This window comes from Lissotriton helveticus, chromosome 1_2 (genome assembly GCF_964261635.1).
Source record: "Lissotriton helveticus chromosome 1_2, aLisHel1.1, whole genome shotgun sequence".
In the NCBI taxonomy this organism is placed as follows: domain Eukaryota; kingdom Metazoa; phylum Chordata; class Amphibia; order Caudata; family Salamandridae; genus Lissotriton; species Lissotriton helveticus.
In genome coordinates, this window is record NC_136058.1 from 98,801,335 (window position 1) to 98,825,175 (window position 23,841).

At 43.3% G+C, this 23,841-nt stretch overlaps 1 long non-coding RNA gene across 2 annotated transcripts in view; it reads left to right on the forward strand.

Moving 5' to 3' along the window:
* The first annotated feature begins 118 nt into the window (after positions 1-118).
* The window catches only part of LOC144807777 (uncharacterized), a 151,964-nt gene continuing 128,241 nt past the window's right edge, over positions 119-23,841 (forward strand). Inside the window, exon 1 of one of the 2 annotated variants that reach the window (XR_013606438.1) lies at positions 119-144. This is a non-coding gene — a long non-coding RNA (uncharacterized LOC144807777). Of the gene's footprint in view, positions 145-19,394; positions 19,501-23,841 lie in introns of those variants that run through there. The other variant, XR_013606437.1, reaches the window with a different exon arrangement.

Here is a 23,841-nt window from a genome sequence, read left to right on the forward strand (position 1 = left end):
TGGAGTACTGTCAGCACCTCAACCAATCCTAGTGCGTATTGGCCATGGAGCTCGCAAGTGCTTCTCAGCATAAACACTGCCCATGTAAGTGTTCTACGATAGTGGCTGGGTGCAACTGACGAAGCAGTAATATTTGAGCCGCAGGTGAATAGCTAGCATAAATAGGCTGTACTGGTACGGAGGCGTTAGCAGGGGGGCAATGCAGTGGAGGTTTTTTTTTCGGGGCGGTTCGAGTTCTGTGGCGGCCTTTAAACATTTCTGGAACAGGTGAAAGTTCGAGGCTGATATTTGAGTCTAGTGCGCGCGCATTCAAAACCTTACTGCTCCAAAAATGACTGTTATCTGCTTCTCAATACACGGCACGCTAGCGAATCCACACAAACAGCAGACCCTACGAGTGATGGCAGCACCTATTTCTGAATTGTATCAGAGCGAGGGTGACCAGAATTTTAAAGCCAAAAACCGGGACATTTCAGAAAAAAAGAAGGACTACAAATTTTACTTCAAGCGATGAGAGTGCTCCTCCGCAGAGAACTACAGAACAGACAGTAAGAACATACATAAAATACAATTTTTAAAACCGGTAGCTTGCCTGTTAGTTACAAGTTGTTTCAAGAAAGCAATTTAATTATCACTGCTTTGTAAAACATAAAAAACATCTCCCACCATTTTCAGTCGACCTCTTTAAAAACAGGGACATGAGCTACATTTCTTGAAATTTGCTGGTTAAAACCTGGCACCGTACTGGCAAAACGGGGACGCCTGTGTTGTGTTGTATTTCTGTAAGTAATATCTTCCTCGTGTTGTAGCACGAGATATGTTTTAGTTATCCTGTCTGTTATTCTTTAATGGAGCATTCTTTGCTTCAGTTGTTCTCACCAGACTTTCTGCATTCCTTGATGCAGCTGTTCGGAGAGAAGGACTGGAGGAAGGCTGCTCCGTGGATGGACCCATTACTTCAATGAATACTTGAATCAACTTCATTCTCCGTCTTTCATCAACGGAGAGAAGATTGAAAGATTTGGATTTTTTTTTTTTTTAAATAATTCCGTATTTATTTCAAATTGAATTTCAACTTGAGTACTTCGAGATCACTGCGCAGCTCATTTACATACTGCGGTAAGAATTTCTTAAAAGAATTGTGTGGACAGGATATTAAAGAAGTTTTGCCTGACCTGCATTTTTTTAAGAGTTTCCTCGAGCGCGAAGCCTTCTGTGGAACCCTGAAGGTAACTGAACTTTTCTGTGTGTGACCGCTGACGCGTTACGTGTTTGAGCACGCTAGCTGTCAATCATCAGCTGACGTGTGCTGAGAAATTTCCTAGTTACCACAAAGGTAAGTTTCAATTCTATTAAGGAGGCGGAGGCGAGGATTTTGCTAGTCCTTTCTCCATTTTATTGGACAGCAAGTTAGTAGTAAAGAAAAAACAACACATCCAGGACTGCCCAAACCAACATGGCAGCGGTAGTCCTGGGAACCTAACAACCAATCAGAGTCCAACAGTTCGTATATATGGAGTTCCAGCTGTTAGTCCTTCCTCTTTCGTGGGAGCTGCCGCAGGAAAGAAGTCATCCAACCACTATTCCGTCTTTTGATCGGAGCCTAGGGAAGAGAACAATAATAATAATATCTTGTCCAGAACAATGTTGAAGAATTCAGTAACATTGCAATGGAGTAAACAGAACGGAATGCAGATAGAACTTAATCAGCATTGCACAGCTTATCAATGAAAACATTAAAACTCAGAAAAAAGTATACTTCCCTTAGACGAAGTAAAAAATCATAATCCAGTCACGGGAGGGGAGGCTCGATAAAGCCTGGGTGGGAAAATCCTCGCCTCCGCCTCCTTAATAGAATTGAAACTTTCCTTTGTGGTAACTAGGAAATTTCTCATTCTATGTCAGGAAGCGGAGGCGAGGATTTTGCTTGTTCAAAGCCTACTCACCACCAACGAAGCAGCCTCATGGATTGGCTTAAAGTAGAACTTTTTGAAAGTCGAATCTGAGGACCAATCCGCTGCATTCATGATATCCTCCAGGCGTCCACCTACCTGAATAGCCTTGGAAGCCATTGCACCTCTAGTGGAATGAGCCCCAAAGTCAGTGACGCTAATTCCAGCTTCAGACATTATCCACCTGACCCATCTGGCAATGGTGGGAGAGGAAACAGCCTTGAACGGCTTCTTAACCGCAATAAGTAATTGTCTCTCGCCCGGAGGGCGGAGTTCAAGAGTAACATCCTCATATGTCTTAAGGCAACGAACAACACAGAGCTTTGGCGAATCTGGGAAAGCCGGGTAAGTTACTGACCTGGTATTACATTTAGTTCTTCTTGATACAGTAAATGTAACCCCTTCTGGGGAAAAAACCCTGGCTGATAAGTCCAGTGCACGAACATCTGAGGCACGTTTACATGAGATCAGGCAGAGGAGAATCGCTAATTTGGCCGAAAGCTCCTTGCGGGAAAGGTATTGATTATCCTGCCAGGACTTTAGAAAATTCAAGACCACATTAACATCCCACAAACCTGAATAACGAGGTTCTGGGGGGCGCGAAAGGCGAATACCTTTAAGGAGTTTACAAACCCAAGGGTGCTCACCAACCGGAGAGCCATCAACGAGGGCATGCCCAGCCGAAATTGCCGACCTGAAAGAATTAATGGTGCTGTACGCCAATTTCTTTTTGAAAAGATCAGCGAGGAAGTTAATCACGTCGGTGACAGAGGAGCCCATGGGATCCAGGTGTTTTCCCACACACCAACGAACCCATCTGTTCCATGCTGATCTATACCGCTTAGTGGTGTTAGGAGCCCAGGCTCCTCGAATGAGGAGCTCAGCGTCTCTCGAAAGCGAGTCACAAGACCAACGTCCCCTGAAATCCTCCATGCCATAAGACGTAGATGGCCCTGGAGAACCAGCGGATGAGGGTGACCCAATGGATCCGTTAGAATGTGGTCGAACGACGGAAGCCGAAGAGGCCTGTCCCAGGATAGTTCCAAAAGAGAAGGGAACCAGCATTGAGCCCTCCAGATTGGCGTGATCAGAATCAGAGAAGCTCTCTGCCTGCGGACTTGAGCCGCCACCCTTTGAATGAAAAGGAAGGGGGGAAACGCATAAGCTGGAAACAGGGACCAGTCCTGTAGGAAGGCATCCACTGCTTCCGCCCCCGGATCCGGTTTCCAGCTGTAGAAACGGGGTAGTTGGGCGTTCCATCTGGACGCAAATAAGTCCATTACTGGAAAACCCCAAAGGTCCGAAATTCTCTGAAATACTGTAGGATCCAGTCTCCAGTCGCTGGCATCCCGGAAATTCCTGGATTGTCAATCCGCAACCGTGTTCAGGTCGCCTGGGAGATACTCCGCCGTGACAGAGATCTGGCGAAGAAGGCAATAGTTCCAAAAGTCTTTCGCAAGGTCCGCTAGGACCTTGGAGTGCGTGCCTCCCAATCGATTGATGTACCTGACCGCAGTCGTGTTGTCCATCCGAAGAAGCACACAACACGAAACCTTGGTCGAGGTGAAGGAGCGGATCGCAAACGAGCCCGCCAGGAGCTCCAGACAGTTGATATGGAGATGAAGTTCCTCCTCCGTCCATCTGCCACCCACCGAGAGAGAGCCGCAACGGGCGCCCCAACCCTGGCGACTGGCATCTGACTCGATCACCAGATCCGGACGGGAACCAAAAATCGCCTTCCCGTTCCAGGCATCCATGTGATCCAACCACCACAGGAGCTCCGATCGGGCTTCCAGATTCAAGGAAATCAGTTCCGAGTAAGTAAGACCCTTGCGGAGGTGAAATGCCTTCAGTCTCTGAAGAGCCCTGTAATGAAGAGGGCCTGGAAAAATGGCCTGGATCGATGAAGAGAGTAATCCCACAATCCTGGCCAGTTGGCGGAGGGATACTCGATCCCGCCGAAGAACTTTGCGAATCTCCTTCTTGATCTTGGAGATCTTTTCGGAAGGGAGGTGAAGAGTCGCATCCGTAGTTATGATCATAAAGCCAAGGAAAGTCATTTCCTGTCGGGGAAAGAGATCCGACTTCTGGGCATTGATGATGAATCCCAGAGACTGAAGAAGGGTTATAGTAACCTGAAGATGGTGAAGAAGGAGGTCCTTGGACTGACACATTAAAAGAATGTCGCCAGGTAAACAATCAGACGAATCCCCAGGGTACGGAGATGTTCTACCACCGGGCGCAGGAGTTTGGTAAAGCACCAAGGTGCTGAGGAAAGACCAAAGGGAAGCGTACGAAATTCGTAAATCTGATTCCTCCACAGAAACTGGAGGAATCGACGATGAGGAGGAAAGATTGGAACCGAAAGATAAGCATCTTTCAGGTCCAAGCGAACCAACCAATCGTTCTGTAACAGAAGGTCCCTCAGAAGATGGATGCCCTCCATCTTGAAGTGTCTGTAAACCAGCCACTCGTTGAAGGAGCGGAGGTTGATTACTGGTCTGAACCCTTTGCCTTTCTTTTCCACCAGGAAGATGTTGCTGAGGAAACCGTTTGGGTGAAGCGCCGAGGGGATAACGGCGCCTTTTTGTAACATCGCCCGAACCTCTAAATCTACAAGTTCTTGGTCTGTGACAGAAAACACTAGAGGACAAGGACGAGAAAGTTGAACGGGGGAACCGTAGAATTCGATGTGAAACCCCTGAACCGTCTCCAGCACCCAAGGATCTGAAGTTAATGACGCCCAGGCCTGGGGAAACAACGCTAACCTTCCCCCCATTTGAACCAGAGAGATGATTCGAAATCTTACCATTAAATCCTCTGGAGTTGGACTGGAATCCACCACGTCCTTTGCCCTGGCCTCTGCCTCCTCTGGAGGGGTAGAAGGTACCCTGTCGTCCATCATTCCAGCCGTTATTTCGTTTGTATTGGCCTCTATTGGGGCCTTGCTGGACCTGACGGCCGGAAGAGCGACCCCTGTCTCTGCCGGCCCCGCCAAAAACCTTTCTGGGAAAAAAAATTTTCATCGAAGCCTGAGCCTTGTCCAGAGCCGAAAAGGTTGCCACAAACTTCCCCAACTCCTTAACAAAGGGGTCACCAAACAAAGCACCCTGTGCAATAGGGCCTGCCTCCGAAGACGACAACTCCCCTAGTTTCGGGTCAATCTTAAGCAGTAAGGAACGTCGCCGCTCTGCAGAAAGCGCGCAATTGGCATTGCCAAGAAGGCACATAGCTCGTTGCGACCAACCAGCAACGTCATCAACAGACATCGGTAAGCCCGACTCCTTAGAACGTTGGGCCGTTTCAATAATTTTAGTGAGAGGGCCCACCACATCTAAGAGTTTATCTTGGCAGGCCTTCCATGACCTATCTATACCCTTTTTAGGGTCCTTGATATATTTGGCGAAGAAGGTACACAACTTGGGATCAATCTCAGGGGTGCAAGCTACTCTAAAGGGAAGGGAAGGGCGAGGGCACTCTGAACGCAGACGGAGTCGGACATCCTGAGGTAAAGGCTGTCGAAGCTTAGCTGCGACATAATCAGCAGTAGACTGCTCAGGAAACCACTCCGATGACCTAGGTCTTATAATAGTAGATGGGTCAAACATATTAGGAGGCGCAAGATCACCCTCCGTAAGACTAGGAGCGCTGGGCTTAGGGCGCCAAGACCTGCTCACATCAGAAAAATCCTCTGAGGAAGCATCCTCATCCTCATCTACGTATTCGTCCTCCTCATCATCTCCCTCAATGGGGAACCCTTCCTCCGGGTCAAGGTCCTGGGTGGCATAACCACCAGTCTCTCCGGGTGAGTCTTCCCCCCGGTAGGGTGCGCTTCTAAGCGTGCGCGCACTCTTACGGAACACTTCAGATAATTTACTGAAGCCCTCCAGGTGCCCCGCGTCACGCTTCCTGGCCGTACGTGGTAGAGCACACGGAACACCACTGGGCCCTGCCCCACTGTCCCCAAAAACACCAGTATCATTTTTAAAAACATGGGCTGACAGTCTGTTTACACTGTCCTGCAGAGGTGCCAGAGCTTGGGCTATCGCCGAAGAGAGAAGCCTGTCAACCTCTGCAGGAGGGTGTAAAGGGGTCAGTTGTGGCTGAACATTAGGAGCCACCACCTCAACAGTTGAAGGACTGGACTGCATATTAGCAGAAAAACTGGTACCCATACACAAACACCCCAACTAAATACAAGGGGAAATCCCTTCACACAGGTACCAGACAGGCTAACACACTTGAAAACCTGATACACCAAAGTTCTGACAGAAATTAAAATTAAATTCAAAAAATTTCAGTCAGAAAATACTTCTTGCCGTCTAAAACGGCGTCGGTGTGAGGGAAGAGGCCGGAAAATGACAGAAGCGCAGTGCCTCAGCGCGTGTCTACTCAAGCGCGAAGAGCGCTGAGGAGAACAGCTGATCGGCGTCAGAAGCCGACACCAAGATCGCGCACGCGCGAAGAATGAACGCTCGGGCTGAAAGCCTACCGCGTTATAAACACAGCCTATAACAAGGCAAAGTCAATTACAAACAAGCGAAATCAAGTAAAGCTGTCAACAATCACAACAAAACTGCCACGACAAAGATATGAAGAGCGTGACTTATCTTGCCGAGGCAGCAATGGAGAAAGAGGAAGGACTAACAGCTGGAACTCCATATATACGAACTGTTGGACTCTGATTGGTTGTTAGGTTCCCAGGACTACCGCTGCCATGTTGGTTTGGGCAGTCCTGGATGTGTTGTTTTTTCTTTACTACTAACTTGCTGTCCAATAAAATGGAGAAAGGACTAGCAAAATCCTCGCCTCCGCTTCCTGACATAGAATCCGCATTCACTCACGCAAGTTTAAGGTCACGCACAGGTCAGCCTACGTGCCGCCATCTTTGAAAAACGTAAACAGGTGATTTCACATCGGGAAGTCGAAAGAAAGCTTTGTGTTTACACAATTCGAGCTTATTTACTTACCGATCACTTTTCTATCGTTTATAAATGAAAAGCCTTCTTCAGCCTTTGGATTTCAGCTAATTTTATTTTAAGGTACCGTTTTTTTTCTAATTCGCTTGAGAAAATAATTAATTTAAACTGTGCATTTCTTGATACCTGCTTGAACTTTTGATTTTATATTGCAATATGGCATCGCAACAAAACTTCAATATTCAGCCCCCACTACCATTTTGGTCCTCAGGTTCTGAACCTTCTATTAAGTGGTTAGAGTGGAAGAATTATTTTTTAAATTTCATCAAAGCTATTGACTTAGATAAAAAAAATGCCTGCAGATAGAAAGAAAACTCTTTTTCTATATTCAATTGGCCCCGCTGGTTTAAAAGCTTATGATCGTATGCAAAAGAGCACTGTCAGTGGAGATGTTGATGAATTCTTGGCCATTCTGAAGGATTTTGATAACCATTTCACACCTAAAGTGTGTATTGGAATAACACAATATAAATTTCATTACAAGACAGGAGGCTACATTATGCATTAATCCTTTAATGCAACTCACAAACCGCTGCTTACATCATAAAGATAAGAATAAGAATGTGATGACAACATAGCAACAATATAAGGCAGGAGTAGAGCTGCCTCTTTTAAATGCGGCTCGCAAACAGATACGTTGGCTCTCCTTATTCTTCTTGTTTTTATTTAAACTAGAAGATATTGATTTTGTTGATACTGATTGTTACTTGCAATATATTGATTACCTAATATCTTACTTGTTACTTGATTGTTGTTTGTTATTGTTCCACTGACCTTGGTTTATTTCCCTAAACCTTCTACCCTCCCTCGACTTCCAATTTATGGTTGTCGTTGTCCCGCCCTCCACCCTGCCTTCCTCACCTTGTGTTGGATCGCCCTGCACTTTCTCCTTCAATTCGCCCCCCTCGAAGATCGCCTGCATTTTTCTTTCTCGTGCACTCCTTAACCATGCCCTCGTTCGGCGCCTTCACGTTTTGGCCCCTACTTGCCTATTATTTACTACTAGCCTATTATTCAGCCTTTTGAGCGCTCGCTCCTTTCCCCGAGCGCGTCTTTCAACTAACAACGGAGGAATGAACCTCAGCAACGGCGGCGTAACTCCCCCTGCCTCTCAAGGTTCATTCCTCTGATCTTTCGACAAAGGCTGACTCGAGCGCGTCGGTTACTCTTGCCACTCGCTCCGAGATTACCAATCAGCTGTTCTGCCTTCGACTGCTCCCTCGCCTCGTTTTTGGCCAATTTAAACTTGTTTATTCATGTTCTTGAGCTTATTTCTAACATTCTGGTTAACCTTAACCTAAGATTCTCATTAAAAAAAGGGGGGAAATTGAATTGGATTTTCATATTTCAATTATAGAATTATATAAAAAATAAAATAAAAAATTACCGGATTAACAATAATTGACAGAATTCTCCCGCTTTTTACCTAAAAAAAAAAAAAAACAATCTGTCCAGATTTACTTACCTGTCATGTCTGACATGGAGTCAGATGACGCTGTCGCGAGCTCCCCTAACCACACTAATGATACGTTTAAAGCTTTCCTACAGAAGGAGATGAGATCCTGTATGCTGGACACGCTGAAGGAGGTCATGTCGCATAAGAGATCCTTGCTAAATGATGGCGACACTCCTCGTGATCCTGAAAGTGTATATTCTAAGCCTTCTAAAAAAGTCAAACACTGTGAAAGCACTATTGGAGGTCGCGGTACCTCACATGACCTAGGAGGTCCCAGCACCTCGCACAATATGGAAGGCCCTTGCGCCTCAAAAGGTAATGGTGCCCCTAGCGGCACAACTAGGATGGGTGTCCCTAGCGGCACAGATTTGGCGGGTGTCCTCAGCGTCACAATTGTTCATAGTGCACGTGTTGACACAGACTCTAACTCAGATGAAGACGAGGTTTTCAATGACCCTTACGACGAGTTCGTCCATGACCTGGATGACCAAGATCTAGACAACTTAGATTTTAATGCCCTTTCGGAGGCTGACTCTTCCCCCTCTTCTAAAGACGCCATTTTCGACCCTCTGGGTGGGGAAATGTTTTCCCCTAATGACATCTCCCACCCTAATAGTTCTAGATGGTTCCCACATGACCATGTCGCCAAATTTATTACTAAATGGCAGAGAAATTCTCTTGAGAGAGAAACACGCAATATCATGAGATGAGAATGTCCTAGGCCATGCATCGAAGATAAGGTCTGCCAGATCCCCAATCTCGATCCTGACCTCATTAAGTTTTTATTCAAACTGGGTAAAGATCTCAGAAAGGCCTCGAGAGGGCCCTTAAGGCTTGTCAGGATCGTCTCCTTGATGTTCTCGGCCCCTTTACTAGAATCCTCGACCTGGCCGAAGAATCCCATATCTCAAATTCACCCCTAGACACTAACTTAATTAGGGGCTGGAGCCAGAGGGAGATAGTCCTTCTCGGTAACGCTAACTCTGGACTTAATATCAAAAGGAGGAAGACTATCTTCAACAAGATTAACCCTAAACTAGGTGACCTTGCCGAGAAGGAACCTTCCAACAAACCCAAGGGTCTCCTCTTCGGCGAAGATATGATCAAGACCATTGGAAAGTACGTTGCTACTTTCAACGCCCTGGATAAGGCACAGAATAATGAGACGTGTCTTCTCAACTAACCTTTTTGGACAGGCCGGAAGAAGGCGCAGTTCTTCTGGTCGTGGAAACTACCGGCCCTTCTCATCCAATAGAGGAAGAGGTACCACTGGCAGAGGGTTCTACCCCTCCAACCGACAGTTCTACCCCCAGAGAGGAAGAGGTTCTTGCGGCAGAGGTTTCTCTTCCCGTGGAGCTTCCAACAACAACCCTCCAAGTAAGTCATTCTCTCTCTTCCCCTCCCAGGGTCGGGGGAAGTCTCAAACACTTTTATCACGTTTGGAAATCCTTGACCCAAGACCCGTGGGTCCTAGAGACAGTTCAAGGGTTCAAAATAGATTTTGTGGATATTCCATGTCAAACTGTTGCACCCAATCCTTTGGTTCTTCCTTTGGAACATCTAGAAGTCGTCAAAGAGGAAATTTCCTCTATGCTCCAGAAAGGTGCTATTATCGAGGTTCCTTGGTCTCAAAGAAGATTCGTGAGCACTCTTTTCTTAGTCGAGAAGAAAGACAAAGGTTGGAGACCGGTTATAAAATTTCGGGAGGTAATCAAATACCTTGTGTACAGACATTTCAAGATGGAGGGCATCCATCTCCTCAGAGACCTTCTCCTTCAAAGAGATTGACTGGTCAAATTGGATTTGAAAGACGCTTATTTTACCATCCCTATGGCAGAAGAACATCAACCCTTTCTCCAGTTTATATGGGACGGTCACCTCTTCCAATTTCAGGCCCTCCCTTTCGGGCTTTCATCCGCTCCCGGTGCTTCACCAAGGTCATGAGGACAATTGTCTCTCTCCTGAGAGCGAAAGGTATTCGCCTCATCTATCTGGACGATATTCTCATCATGTTGCAAACTCATTCTCAAGTTTTGGAAGATCTCAGGATCGCCATGGATCTCATAGAGAATCTTGGCTTCATTATAAACCGAGAAAAATCTATTCTTATCCCTTCAAAGTCTCTAGAATTCTTAGGATTCACTGTGGACACTTCCAAATGTCTCCTCCTACTTCCCAACAAAAAGATCGCCAAGATTCGGAAGGAGATCAGGTTTGCTCTTAGACAGCAATCCCTCACCCTTCGGGAATTAGCCAGACTTCTGGGCTTACTTTCTTCTTCGATTCAGGCCATCTTTCCCGGGCCCCTCAACTATCGTGCCCTCCAGAGAGTGAAAGCCAATGCCCTCAGATCAGGTCTGTGGTACGGGGACCTTGTTTCCTTGGATCAACAAGCGAGGCTGGAACTCTCTTGGTGGCTGGACAATTTGGATGCGTGGAACGGAAGAGCTATCTTCGGTTCAACTCCGGACTTTGTCTTAGAGTCAGACGCCAGCCTTCATGGCTGGGGTGCACGTCTCCTCGACAAAGATACCGGTGGCGTTTGGTTTCGGACAGAGTCCTCCCACCATATAAACTTTTTAGAGTTGACTGCCGGTCTTTATGCCCTTATGAGTTTCAAACACTCTCTTCAGGGCAGATCCGTTGTTTTGAAGATGGACAATGTTTCTGCAGTCTCCTGTATCAACTGTCTCGGTGGGACAAGATCAGCAGACCTCTCCGATTTGGCCAAGAAACTTTGGATGTTCTGTTTAGAACACAAAATTTCTCTAAGGGCGGAATATCTCCCCAGGAAATCAAATTTCTCTGCGGATTGGAACTCGAGATTCCTTCAAGATTTCAGCGATTGGAAACTGGATGTGAATGTTTTCAATTCCTTATCTCTTTTTTGGGGTCCATTCGATGTGAACCTTTTTGCCAGCAGATTGACTTTCCAACTTCCCCACTATTTCAGCTGGATGCCAGACCCGGGCACTCTTGCAGTGAACGCCTTTCTCCAACCATGGTCCCCTCTTCGACCTTACGCCTTTCCTCCGTTCGCCATGATTCAGAGGGTTCTTCAGAAAGTGAGACAAGATCAGTGCTCCCTAGTCCTGATAACTCCTTTCTGGCCCTCTCAGGGGTGGTTCCCCACAGCTCTGGAACTTTCTTGCGACAATCCTTTCCTGATTCCTGCAACGAGAGGTCTGGTTCGAAACACAAACGGAGAAGATCACCACCTGGTCCTTTCAGGGAGTTTGAACCTTCTTGCTTGGAAAGTGTCAGGCAATCTAACGAGTTGTCTGGACTTTCGTCATCTGCTCTCACTCTCCTCGGAGAATCCTGGGCACCAGGGACTCACTACAGATATAATAACATCTGGAGAAAATGGTTTCGTTGGTGCATGGAGAGGAACTTGGATCCCGTGGAGGCTCCTATCGTCAATATAGTTAATTTTCATGTTGAACTTTTCGAAAATTGTCTTTCCTATAGATCGATTAACTGTTATAGATCTGGCATTTCCGCTGGACATTCTCTTGTCAACGGTAAAATGGTAGGTAAGAACGTTATTATTTGTAGAGTTCTAAAAAGTATTAGGTTAAAAAGACCTCCTAGGCCTAAATACCAATCTTTCTGGGATGTTAAACTTATGCTTGACCTTTTTTGCTCTTGGCCTGATAATTCTCTTCTTAACAGGAAATGTCTTTCCATTAAACTTGCTTCTCTTTTATGTTTAATTTCTTGCCGTAGAGTTTCAGATGTGAAAGCTCTAGATATTTCCAATAGATGCTATGACATGTTTGGTGTTAAGTTTGAAATCCTTAGGAGAACTAAAACCATGTCTGACTCCATTTTTTTTTACCCTCGTTTTGACTACTGCAAAAAACTTTGTGTTGACGATTGTATTAGGGAATACGATACCGGAATGAGAGATCTTCGCCCTCCTGATGCCAATCAACTCCTCATTTCTTTTGTCAAACCCTTTAAACCCATCTCTTCTTGGTCTAGCGCCAGGTGGGTTAAATTAGCTATGAGCTTTGCTGGTATTGATCTTTCCAAATTTCAAGCACATTCTCTGAGGGGTGCTATGTCTAGCAAGTCCTTCTGGTCTGGTGGTAAGGTGGATGTTATCCTTAAAGCTGCTGATTGGTCCAACGCCTCTACTTTTGCTCATCATTATTGTAAACCTATTGAACATATGTCTGACGTTGTTTTTCAAGGCTACCAACATGCATAATGTAGCCTCCTGTCTTGTAATGAAATTGCGATTCTCCTATTAACATGACCAGAGAATCTGGATTTCATTAAAGACATGGATGCTAACATTATCCCTCCCTTGGACGGTTTATCTATTCTTATGCCTTGCTTTTCATATGATGTTGTTATCTATCTGCATTTCATATGATGTTGTTATTTGTTCATGTTCAAGTTTACAATTTGCTTTCTTTGCAAGGTTCTTTCAACCTTTTAATTTTTCACTTTTATTTTCAGATAATTTGACCTAACGGATCTTCATGAATTTGCCTTCTCTTCCTTCTTTGGATTTCACCTTCTTCATCGCTTTCAGTTCTAAGTTGCACCTCAACTTTGCTGACTTTCTCCCTGCTTCATTACATTTAAAAGAGGCAGCTCTACTCCTGCTCATGCCTTATATTGTTGCTATGTTGTCATCACATTCTTATTCTTATCTTTATGATGTAAGCGGCTGTTTGTGAGTTGCATTAAAGGATTAATGCATAATGTTAGCCTCCATGTCTTTAATGAAATCCAGATTCTCTGGTCATGTTAATAGGAGAATCGCTATTCTTCCATAGAAAACAAGAAATTAATGAGACTATTGATGAGTATGTTTCAGCTCTAAGACTTATTGCGGAAGACTGCAAATTTGACCATTTAGAAGACCAATTCATTAGAGATCAAGTTGTTATGCATGCCAGTGATTCATCTATTCAGGACCGTTTATGGATTAACGGTGATTCTGATTTAAAAGACATTTTAGCATTAGTGAGGAAAGCGGGACTCTCCAGTCGCAGTGTCAAAGCCTTAAAGAATGATGTTAAAAATGATGAAAAGAATCAAACTACTGTAAACTAAATTAAAGAAAAGTCCTTTGACAAGAATAAGAAATCCAACATTAAATCTTCGAAGCATGATTCATCAAAGAAAAATGAAAACTTAAAATGCTTTCGTTGTGATAGTAGTTCACATCTGGCTAACAACAAACTTTGTCCTGTTTTAAAACAAAAGTGTTCAAATTGTAATATTGTTGGACATTTCGCTAAAGTGTGTCATAGGAAGAAATCTGTGAAAGTGAAATGTGTGGATGAAAATAAGAGTAGCTCAGATGATGATGATAATTTGGTTAAGAAACTTTCTTTTCACACTGTATTAGATGACAATATCACTAATGACAACTTGGATTCTAGACTTTTACTTAACATTATTGACAAGAAGAACAACAAAAAGAAACCTTTGTGTTTATTATCTTTAGGTGGTGTTAATATCCAAATTTATGCGGATTCAGGATCCCCATCCACAATAGTAAACAGAGGTTTGGAATAGTAAGTTTGTTAAAAAACTAGGTAATGAGTTATTACCTCCTGATATTGGACCGGAAGGATTTTCGGGTGAAAAGATTGATATGGTTGGCTACAGGTCTCTCTTATTTAGGTTTAAAGGAAGAGAAGCATTTGGGAAATTGTATGTTTCAAAAAAGGTCCCTCTGTTTTTGGGTGGATGGATTAGGGCAACCTTGGGATAATCCTTAATCCCAATAGTGAAGACCATGTGATGCTCATTGATAATAATACTGATTTTTATAAAGAGATTTTAAATTTATATCCCAAAGTCTTCAGCAAAGAAATTGGTAAGTTAAATGATTTCAAACATCATATTGTGTTAAAACCAGATGCTTGTCCAAAAATACACAAAGTTAGGAATATTCCCATTGTTTTGAGAATAGAAGTAGATTTTGAACTTGAAAAACTTGTAAAGGTTGACATCATCGAACCGATTGAATCATCACAATGGATTTCTCCCATTGTTGTTGCACGCTGTAGCAATGGCAAATTAAGATTGTGCATTGATTTGAGACATTTGAATAATAATATTGTAGTTGACAAATTTCCTTTGCTGAAAATTCCAGAAATGTTGAGTTTAGTTAAGGATGCTAATTAGTTTTCTACTATAGACTTATCTGCTGCATATCATCAGATTCCCCTCACTGATGAGAGCAAACCCTTAACAGCGTTTATTACACCTTCAGGTTGCTTCCAATACAAGTGCTTACCGTTTGTTCTTGCATCAGCTGCTGCAATTTTTCTAAGATTGATGCACCAGCTTTTCAAGAATTTTGACAATGTTAGGTGCTTTCAGGATGATATCTTTATATTTGGGAAGGATAAACAAGTACATGATAATATCTTGAAAGAAGTTTTAGATATCTTAGAACAAAAAGGTTTAACAATAGAACATTCTAAATGTAAATTCGCTGTGAAATCTATCACTTATCTTGGACATGTCATTAGTGGTGAAGGAATTTCTATTAAACCCTCTCTTGTTGATTCTGTGCTGAATGCTCCACACCCAAAAAACAAAGAGGAGGTAAGATTATTTGTTGGATTGGTTGAATTTCACTCGAAATTTGTGAGAAATGTTTTGAGTAACATTTTTAACATTCAACAATTATTAAAAAACAAATCCAACTTTTTGTGGTCTGTAGAATGCAATGAAGAGTTTAAGAACATTAAGAATGAAATTGCCAAAGCACCTGCTTTAAGTGCATTTGACCCGGACCTTGAAAATGTCATAACTGTGGACGCAAGCAATAAAGGGTTAGGGGGTGTACTTTCCCAGATTGATCAAGATGGAATGCTTATGCTTCTCGTTCTTTATCACCAACTGAAGAAAGATTCTCAGTGATAGAGAAAGAATCATTACCTTGTATTTGGTCACTTGAGCATTTTAGAGCTTATGTATGGGGCAAACCATGTACTTTCAAGAATGATCATAAACCTTTAGTAATGCTCCCCCCAGGATTGCAAGGATGTCTTTGAGGTTACGGGACTATATTTATAAGGTAGTTTATGTAACAGGAAAGGAGAATGATGTAGCTGATTTTCTTTCACATATGCCAATCAATTTGTCTGACAGTTCTGATCACGAATGGGAAAACTTTCAGGTAGCTTTAGTAAATGATTATGGGTTACCCAGTGTTGGAAGAAGTGAGTGGGAAAAGGCTTGTAAAAAAAGACCATATCTTGAGGGATTTATTTTCATTCATCACTAACGAATGGCCTTCTAAATGCAATCTGCCAGATGAATTCAAGCATTTTTGGGAAGTTCGCAATGAACTTTCTACATTAAACGATAATATCATGCGTAATGATAAAGTTATTACTCCCACCATTCTTTGTGAAGTCATTGTTAAAATGTGCCATGAAGGTCATAGTGGAATAGTTAAAACTAAGCAAAGAATTTAACAGTGGTATTGGTGGCCAGGTATGGATTTATTTATCGAAAGAATCATTAGGAATTGTATATGGTGTGCTAATTCATATAAAACTCTTGTGACTTTAAAACCACCAATGTCTGAACCAATTGTTTCTAAGTCTCCTTGGCACACAATTGCAATTGATATAAGGGGACCTATTGGTTCTCAAAATAAATATGTTTTAGCAGTGATTGATCTTTTCTCTAGATGGCCTGTTTTAAAAATTGTTGAGAAAGTAAGCTCCGAAGTAGTAATTACTTTTTTGGATTGTGTGTTTGTAGGATTACCTGCTTTACTAATTAGTGATAATGGTATGCTGTTCACATAAAAAAATGCTAAGGATTATTTTGAGAAAGTTGGAATAAGACACTGTACTACATCTCTTTATAATCCAAGTGGCAATGGCATGATTGAGCATTTCAACAGAGTGCTAAAGAATGCCATAAATCAGCTGTAAGCAATAACTGTGATTGGGAACTGCAGCTGTATAAGACTGTTTGGATGTCTAGAACTTCACCTCACGATGTCTTAGGTACATCGCCTTTTGAAGTTATGAGAGGGAGAACAGTACGTACAAAATGCAATACAGAATGGATGGCTAACAATTTAAGATCTACAGTTCCTTTGGGTGTGTTGAGGAATAGAATTGGAAATAAACACTTTAAAAGCAAGGAAACCTATGATTTAAAACATACTGTTAAGTTGTGTGATATTAGTGTGGGCTCCTGGGTCAAGGTTAAGAAACCTTGGAAGGTCAAAAAAGGAGAAAGCCAGTTTTCTGAACCTTTGGAAGTCAACATTTTTTTTTTAGAAATGCTGTACAATTAAGTGACGGAAAGGTATGGAATTTAAAATGTATTGCTATTCTTAGGAGTGATATACACTTGTATAAAAAAAATGAAAATTCTGGTTGATCAAGAAAGACTTCTCAACATTTTATCATCGATGATGACATTATAAAAAATGATAACACAAGAGTACTTTCACCAAGATGTTCTGTTTCTCAGGATATGAGTTCTACCTCAAGTGTTAATACTGACTTGAATCAAATTGCTGATCTTTCCTCTATGAAGAGCAACATGGGTGATACTAGTGTTTGTGCTGGAACATCTGGCACTAGATCATCAGACTCTGTAACACCTAATATGTTGTTGATACTGGTGTCCCTTTGAATAACAACATCTCTCAAGGTGGTGACACCTTTATTAATCGTTCTGTGCGCACTCGCACTAAACCTGTATGGTTAAAACATTTTGTTTGTGATGAACTTTCTAACTAATGGTTTATTTTTTCCTGTATTAGGAGGAAGATGTGTTGTGTTGTATTTCTTTAAGTAATATCTTCCTTGTGTTGTAGCACGAGATATGTTTTAGTTATACTGCCTTTGTTATTGTTTAATAGAGCATTCTTTGCTTCAGTTGTTCTCACCAGACATTCTGCATTCCTTGATGCGGCTGTTCGGAGAGAAGGACTGGAGGAAGGCTGCTCCGTTGATGGACTCATTCCTTCAATAAATACTTGAATTGACTTCATTCTCCGTTCTTGACTTAACAGCCTGGTCACCCTAATCAGAGCTCGCATATTTGAGAGCTTATTATTCTATGCATTACTGTCAGCAGTGGTCTACGTGGGGGGGGGGGGTAAAAAGTAGGGGAACTGTGGGCGGAGAATTAGAGGCTGGGAATAACCACAGGATTGGGGCCATGAGCGGAGTCAGAGGTGTGGCCAGAAAGAGCAACACATCCCAATTAGTATTATTTGTGTTGCATTTCACTGGCCAGTTATAGCTCATTAGGTTAATTTAACCTATGGATTCACATGTTTATTTAAGGGTTAATATGAGTTATTGACCTTAAAATACATTGACAAAGTGGGATGTTTCCAATCAGAGAATGTCCCAAATCCGCTTAAAAGTGGAAAACCAAGCCATTTGTCTTCGAGTCATAGAGTTTCTGTCATCAGCACTTCTTTTTTGCACAAAAACAGTTCAAACATGAATGGCAAGATATCCTAGTTCACAACTGTTTTCCACATATTTATGGCTCTGCCATATGTGCCACATAATACGTCATCTCCTGCACAATCGGATTAATTTTACTAATTAATTGTTTGTACCTTAAACTGATCAAAAGCTACTAAAAATGTGACTTCTGTTGCTGCAAAGTGGAGGGCCCTTTGCAAAGGTCAACTGGTCACCTTACTGCTGCTTTTGTATTTTGCACTGAGGGAAAATCTTTGCAGAGACTTTTAGTATGTGTAAAAATATCAAAATAAATTATCAGAAAATATTACACTGCAGCCTTTTTTAATTGCTGCAAAATGTTGTCAACACGGCGGCATGATTTTGTCCTCCATTGCTGCATAATTCCAGTGGCCCCAAAGCAGCCAGCACATGTTAAAATGCTTGTGCATGAAGCAGGGAGACAGGGAAGTTTGCAAACGTACTTTGATGTGCATGCACATCCTGCATTGCTGATCCCTGGTGAGTTGCAGCTACTGCTGCTAAAACAAGGCCAATGGAGGTATCAATGGGTGAGACGACTGGCCTCAAGGGTCCTGTGACCGATTCACTGTCGCTCTAGGGTGTGCTGCTCCGTAGACCTACCCACAAGACTGGTGGTGAACTTCAGCATGGATTGTGGTGGACAGGTCTTGAAGGTTAACCCACACTTGCCACGTCTAGGGTCCACCTGCTGGTGCTAATACACCACGGCTTCTAAGGTCTAGCAGGGCCTTCTAATGTCCAGTACGGGAATGTGCTTCCTTAGGAGAGTGGTCTAGCGGACTGGTCATGAAGGCTGAACCTGATTCCCCAGTTCCAAATTCAGCAGCTCTGGCCACCCCTCTCCCCTGCTGAACACCATACTGCCACAGTGAGAGAAACTCGTACTGCCTTCAGCTATAATCCAATTGTGCCTGGATGCGACTGGATTCAAATTAAGCACTAGACAAGCGCAATATGCTGCCTAAAAAAAAGTAACAACATCCTGGAAAAAGCAAACTCATAGGGAATGCAAGATTAAGCAAAGCATGTGAAATGTAAGCAGGAGCAACATGGTTACCTTAATGCTTTTACACTCATTATTTAGAAATCAATTAGTGTTTTTGCATGAAAAGTCAAGGACAGGACTACACGGCTCAGAGGGGGCATGTTTCAATGTCCATTCCTTGTATCCATACAAACGTATGCAGTATGGTTTAAAAAGACCACATCCATGAAAAGAGAGCATCAGTACACACTTTATGAACTAAAATAAGGAATACAGCTGATAATGATCATATTAAGCGTTTTCCAATCCATCCATCAACTAGGTATTGCAGTACCTCCAGGAAGGGTGCACTTCCCCACTCTGGGAAAACAATACAGTTCAAAGAAAGACAAGGAAGCAAAAGTACTGCTTCACTGGCAAACTTTGTAAAGTGGCACTAATGTGTGTGGTAGTCCATAAAACCAAACTGGCCACTCTGTCTAGATTTATTTAGTTATTTGCTTATTTTACATCTTTTGAACCTTTTCTTTTTCTCTCCGTTCCCCCAGCTGCAATTTTGAAATAGAAAAATGTCAGAAAAAGACATTTCCAGCAAAAGTGTTTTTCTATTTTGGATCCATTGCACAGGGGAACAAATGAAGGAAAAGAGAGGGTAGGAGCTGTTTCTTGAAGTCACAGGTTTCATCAAGTGAGGAGGTGACAGAGAGCGAGTAAGAGAAAGAAAAACAGGCAGGGCAGCGGCAGAGCAGGAGAAGTGAACACGGACTGTCCTCGTCTTCTCTGGACAAGAAGCAAGAGACAGAGCCCTTTTGCTTCTATGCCTGCCCCGCCTGCCCCGCCTGTCCCTGAACGGCCAGTAACACCGAGCCTTATCTATAGGATTTGACTATTTCTGCCGTCCAGGGACACATGTTTAAAATAAAAAAAAGTAGGGGAACGGATTGCATAAAATTAAAGAAGTAGGGGCCGAGCCCTGCCGATCCCGCCCACTTCAACCACTGACTGTCCGTGGCTGCACATGCTCTGTGAGTGATGAAAACTCCTACTTGTCTACCCTGCTGAATCTGTTCTTGGGGAACAGAAGGTTGCATTTACTGCCTCCTGTGAGAAAGTAGGCTTGCGCTGCTGCTGCCCAATGCAAATCTGTCTTATGATGGCGCTGCTGCTACAATATCTGTAGAACAGAGAAACAAAAAAGTGGTAGAGGGTCCAAGGGGAGAAATTTTTATAGACCCACTAGTACCTAGTCCCCCAACTAGTCAATAAAACACACGGAAGGTACTAAAAGTCTGAAGAGAACAAGGGGAGAGAGATGTCAATTACAAATCTCTCTTTGGAACCTAATAGTGTCCCATTTTGTACCCAGACCACACAGTTGATCTAGAAAGTTAACATTGTTATACCCAAAGACATGAGAGGTAGAGAAAATAGAGAAGATACAGAGTCAGAGAAAGAATACCCATCAGCCCACTCATAAGTGGAATCTCGTCATCTGGGTATATGTTGGCAAATGGTGTCCTGTAGGTTCTACCTCGGAAAAGATTTACGAGGCTCCCTAATAGCGGACCCAGAACATTACACCAACAGATGGCAGTATATGAGCGGGAGGGGCTAGAAGTTTGCAGTGCTCAAAAAGAAGAAAAGAAAGGAAAATGATCCAAGTGATTCTAAAAATACCTACTGTGATGTCATAGAAAACTTTATTGGGGCTGACCATCAAAGTGGTATGATTAAAAAACAGTATGTTGATAGCATGCAAGGAATTGCTACCCACCAGTGATGTTATTCGGTCAACATGTTTCAGCCTAGAAACGGCTTTCGTCAGGACCTCTATGGTGCTACTGCAACACTTACTTTAGTGATGTGATGTGTAATCTACACCCGCTTTCCAAAATGAAAAAAGTGTATCTTCTCCTGTATATACAATGTACAAAAAAGACAAAACACAATGTCAACAGAACAGGATTATTGGTATACAGTTCATATATCCTTGGTCTCTGTAGTGTAACTATAATCATTAGTAAGACACTCACCCTTATTGCAGGGAGAGAAAACCTCACCTCACCTGGCCACTGCTCAGGATAGAAGGAGGCCACGCACTGGAAATAAACAAATCAATTCTAAAGTTAAATCCAGAGGCAATTGAGAAAAAAGAGAAAAGGAATTAATTAAAACATCTGTATTGGTGACACACATGGTTAAACAAAATGGCCAGAGTGGTTTTCCATTGCATCAGGGTAATACGCCCAAAACAGAACTGACTACACTAGCATACGCTGTCCTGCATAGTAAAATGGAGCAGCTAGCTAGCCAGAATATCAGCAGTGTAAGGCGCCTGCTCCTGTGCTGTAAAATGGTACTTTCAAAAAGCCGGGTACCAGCAACATCTATCCAAGTAAACCGCCACCACTGACCTCTCCGTCGTTGCCTCGGGGTAGAAACTGAGCCGAGGGGGAGGCGATGATGAGAGGTCGTGCGCGGTTTAAGTATACAACGTGGCGGACCTAAAAGGAAGCTATCGCCACAATGGATGTAATTGGTTTACAACCTTCTCGTGGGGTGACCAATAGCAGCCAACCTCACATTGAGCCACAACAACAAACGCGGACAAATCGGAGCCTGCCGCTCTGGCAGTCAATAGTATTAGACAATGCCTCCGTAACTCCCACATAAATTATTGCGAGAAATGTTCCAAGTGAAGGAGTGTTTAAAGGGAACATTCAGAGGATCTTGAGATTGCAAAGCACACGCATACCCAAACAATATCGGTAGCGGACCTTGGTGAGAACTCATCTCTAGGACGTAGCTGGAGGCTTGCGCATTGGTTACAGCGGAGCCAATCAGCAGCGTCCATTTGTCTTCAGACAAACGCCCGCTTTTCAAAGGCAAAACGGATGTTCCCAACTCAGATTCGTACCAAGCTCAGCCGAGCCTATCATGGTCTGTGTTCAAACACTGAAAATGCGAGGAATTCACAGATGCAGTAAAGGCAAAACCATCAGGATGTAAGCGGCGGATGTAAAGAAGACACCCAACCGAAGACGTCACTGTCGGCTCCCGCATTGGTTATGGCAGAGCCAATCAGCAGTGATTCTTGGTTTACCAGCAAATGTCCGTCTAGGGAGACGGGTGTTTATTAGTCGCTCGTATGGCCTCAGTCACAGCCTATATTGGCCTAAATCATTTACCTAGAGTCTATCTGTATGTTTGAACATTGAAAATGATTGTTGCAGAAGCGAAAATTTGACCAGCTCGTTGTCAGGTAGAACGGACTGGGGTCAGCAAAACACACTGTTGGCACATAATAAACACCTAGAAAAAGTCACATGCTCTAAAATAACAGGACCTCTAAAGTGCCTGATTGGTATCTTAGTTATGGGCATCAAAGAGAAGTTCCAAAAAGGGTGGATAATTAGCCCTGCCTTGATAGTTATAATGGATGTGCATGACGCCAAATGGACTGCAAAGGCATCCCCTTAGCCTATATTCAGGAGACACCTGTTTGAACAGTAAAGGATCTTTTGTTATCCACTCTTGATTGTTTCATTAATGCAGATGTCGTGCACTAAAATAGATCGATGGGCATCATGAATGCGACGGTGGTTTGGCATCAGATGTGTTGTATTATGCAAATATCGATTTGCTCAAGTGTACACTCACAGCTGCATCCATGGAATGTCGTCGTTGAGTCCCTCTGTATCACTACGGAGTTTGTAAACCCATCTTTGCTCTTTTCTTAGTAGAAAAAGTGAAACATCAGTAACGTGACTGGGTATATACGGTTGTTCCAGGATCAACCACCTGAGGTCGTCAGGATTGTGTCTTTTATCAAGAAAATGAGTGGTGAGCCGTGTTGCCTGTTTTTTGCGCCTCATGGTGCTCATGTGTTCCTGAATGCGCAATTTTGCTTTTCTTGTGGTCATACCTATATACCTTAAACCACAAGGGCAGGTAATCTGGTAAATCACTCTCTCGCTATTGCAATTTGTGTGGCGTTTTAGTTGCCATGGTCGGGAAGTCCCAATGTCCACTGCAAGAGTTTTAGTGGTTAGCGAACACACTGAACAGTTTCCGCAGGGATAATGTCCTTGTACTGGTGGCAAATTCCAAAGGGTGGGTGTTGATTCACCCATTTCTTGTCGAGGTCTTGTGTGAACAAGAGAGTCTCTCAGGTTGTTCCCTCTTTTAAATGAAAAGAGTGGAAAGGGAATGCTCTCACCCGAACTGTTCAGGATGCGCCACCTCTTTCTGATCATCTTCTGAATTTTGGAAGATGATGTATTGTACGTGGTCACACATACCAGCCTGTCCAGGGGTGTTTTTTTGACTGGAGGCTCCAACAAGGCTTCACGATGATTGTTCGCAGCGCGTTTCAAAGAAATGCGGACTAGAGTGTTCGGATAGCGCCGCATTCTCAGCTTGGTGGAGAGATCTTTCGCTTTGAGGCGGAAATCTGTGATATTCGAACAATTCCTCCGGACCCTCAAGAACTGCCCAAAGGGGAGGTTCTCACGGAGGGAACGGGGATGATGACTATCGAATCTCAACAAAGAGTTTCGAGCCATGGGTTTCCGATAAAGAGAACTTGCCAGATGCCCGTCTTGTGGAAAAATGACCAAATCCAAAAAAGGGAGCTCTGTCCTACTGTACTCCAGAGTGAACCTTAAGTAGGCATTCTGACCATTCAGCCACTCCTGAAAAAGCAAGAGGGATGGTACATCGCCGCGCCAGACGACAAGAATGTCGTTGATGTACCTCTTCCACATCAACAATTGGTGATGATGTGGGTTGATGTTACTCAGTACGTGGTGGGTCTCAAAATGGTGGACATACAAATTTGCCAAGCTAGGCGCAAATTTGCTGCCCATCGATGTCCCCAATATTTGCAGATACAGGGATTCCTCAAAGGCAAAAAAAATTTCGGTCATGGCAATCCGAGCCAGTTCCATGACAAAGTGGATGGGTGTTGCCAAGTCAGAAGGAAAAGTCTCCA